The 2798-nt window shown below is 35.2% G+C and overlaps 1 pseudogene; it reads right to left on the reverse strand.

Moving 5' to 3' along the window:
• Nucleotides 1–772: 772 nt before the first annotated feature.
• On the reverse strand, nucleotides 773–1238 carry LOC101032305 (acyl carrier protein, mitochondrial-like; annotated as a pseudogene).
• Between the last annotated feature and the right edge of the window lie 1560 nt (nucleotides 1239–2798).

A 2798-nucleotide genomic window follows, 5' to 3' on the forward strand; every position in this document is an offset into this window, starting at 1 on the left:
TTTTTTTAAAAAGAAATAATCTAAAAATCTAGTAAAACCAATTTTTGGTCAGTATCTCAACAATAAAAGAAAAAATAATGTCCTGGGTTAATCCAACTTATGACAAAAGCTTGAATTAAATAGTTTCTTAGTAAGTAATGTTAACTAGTTTCTTTATTCTTCTTTCTAAAATTTAAGTTTTGATCATTAAATTCTCTGAAACCTCTGAATTTTAATTGTATTTCTGTTTAAGCTTAAAAAATTTGAATTCTGTATTTAGTTGGTGCTAATGATTAGCGCTGGTCATTTGCTTGCTTTTCTTACTGTTTGAATAATGTGTATATAAGTGAGAAAATATCAAGTTAGAAGTCACAACATGCATTATGATTTTTTAATCCATTAACTCTATCTCTTTAAATGTGTCTTTAAATGTCAAAATTCATTATATCAAATATTTTATGTGTACCTAGATGTCCAATTTCAAAAAAAAAAAGTAAATTTAAATTAAAACAAACAAAATCTCAGACCTTAAGAGGTACTAAATGTAACATATTACTCTTTTGTCATGAAGTTATTACTAGGTCCAACAAAATCCCAAATATTCTTTTTTTTTTTTTTTTTTTTTGGTTTTATAGATTTATTTTCAAAGAGAAACACACTTACACAATTTAAATATAAGTCCCTCAGAATTACTTTATCAGAGCCAGCAATAATGCCAAACTGTGTCCTCACTGCCAGACATTTGTCAGTATCATCTGTGTCTTCACTCAACAAAGCGAAAGGGTCTGATACTTTATTCATATGCATCCTTCTTATCTACAATGTAATCTACAATTTCTTGTGGACACATTAACTTTTTCCCCATCTAAATCAGGAATTTCAAACCCAAATTCATCTTCCACGGCCACAATAATCTCCACTTGGTCCAAACTGTCAAAGCCCAGGTGTTTCATAAAATGAGAATTTATGGAAAGCATCTCTGGGTCAATCTTGTCATAGAGTTTCAACACGTAAAGAACGTGGTCCTGGATGCCCTGTCATGTCAAAGGGGGCGCTTCGCAATGCTGGCGGCACAGCTGTGTCACTCTACCCGGAACCTGCGCGAGCACCGAGGCCGTCTCCGAAGGCCCGGGCCTCGTCCGCGTTCAGCACAGAGTGGTGCTGAAAGCCCGGGCGGCGGCCAGCATGGAGATCCGCGGCAGCGGCGAGAAGACCGCAGGCAGTCGGCGGACAGCGGAGGAAAGGACACGTGACGCCATGGCTACCCGACCCAGGATGCACTGCGAAATCCCATACGCTGACCCAGGATGCACTGCGAAATCCCAAATATTCTTTCTAAAAAAGACTTTACTTGTACTTATTTTAACTCCAATGAAATCATATGTCTTTAAATGCACTATTTCTTCATTTTACTTTATGGAGACCTATTGCTGGTTCCTAAAAGTTTCTATGGTTATGTTTGTTCATTAATGTTTTTAATGTTCCTTGCTATATTGCTGCTTCAATTTTTACTACCTTGTTCACACCAGGTTCTCACAGCTTGGAGTTTACCTTGAGTCATAAAAATTTGAGATTGTGACCTAAACTCTAATGATGTGGAACACTGCATGGCTCTACAGGGTACAGTGGGATTAATGAGGGTTTGTGGACTTTTAATCAAGTGCCCTAAGGAACATACACTGAATTTTGTGGAGTGGCTACGAGATAAACAGGCCTGTTAAGAGTGGAAAAGATGATGTGCTGAATCACATAAATAACATGATCAGGGGAGAGAAAGTACTCCACCTCTCTACTTAAATATGAGAATCCCGCTGAGTATTCTCGATGTGCTCCCATCTAACGACCATAAATAAGTACATATTCTATGCAGAATAATTAACGTTTGTATCATTAAGATAGAGTGTGACAGCAGAGACCTGAAACAATTCATAAATACCAAAGCACAGAGAATAGAATAAGAATAGCTCTTCCAGGTTACATATACAATTTTGAAACTAAAATAAAATTAATAATAATAATAATGGAAATGAGATTTGAAATCAAGTTTTTCCCAATTTCTCTTTTGACCCTAATCATGCCTGCTTGCTTCAGATAACTATGTCACTTGAAGCAAAGTAGCTTTAATCCAGGAGGGTTGAAAGACATCGAACCTGCAAATTGTTAATTGCTCCCTGAGCACTGTGTAGAGAGGAATTTTAGACTAATCTGCATTCAGGAGGCATGAACACTGTGGTGGAAAAGAAACAGACACAAAGGGCTATGAAGGAGTGATTTTTGCTGTCATGATTTTCATGCACATTTTGCATCCAGAAACCTCAATTTTTGTTAGTTAAACAGATCAATTTTAGTGTGTGTATACATACATCTCTAAAGCCAAATTTACTTTTCTCAAATTACTTAAAGTATAATCATTTCATGTAAAGACATATACATTTATGATTTTGTAAGAAATGTATAAATGTACTTCTACTTATGTACTTTTACAAGTTATTTTTAATTGTTAAATGATTTACTTATTTCTTATTTCCCATCCCCCTGTGCCTTTCACCCTTGGCCCTTCAGATACATTAGAACTCAATACCTCAACACCACCTATTCTAACAACATAGTAGTATATCTTTGGCGACTTGATTAATATGTTCTAATAAGCCTGTAGAGACATAGACACTTCTAAATAGATATATGAACATAAGTATAGATGAGAAAAACTTGCATTATGGTTTATTATATTATGCATAATTTGGGGCATATTTTTTTCTCACATACCACCATATGGTGAAAATTCCGATGTATTACATCACAAAACTCTTAGGCATATT

The sequence above is a fragment of the Saimiri boliviensis genome, chromosome 3 (assembly GCF_048565385.1).
Source record: "Saimiri boliviensis isolate mSaiBol1 chromosome 3, mSaiBol1.pri, whole genome shotgun sequence".
Lineage (NCBI taxonomy): Eukaryota > Metazoa > Chordata > Mammalia > Primates > Cebidae > Saimiri > Saimiri boliviensis.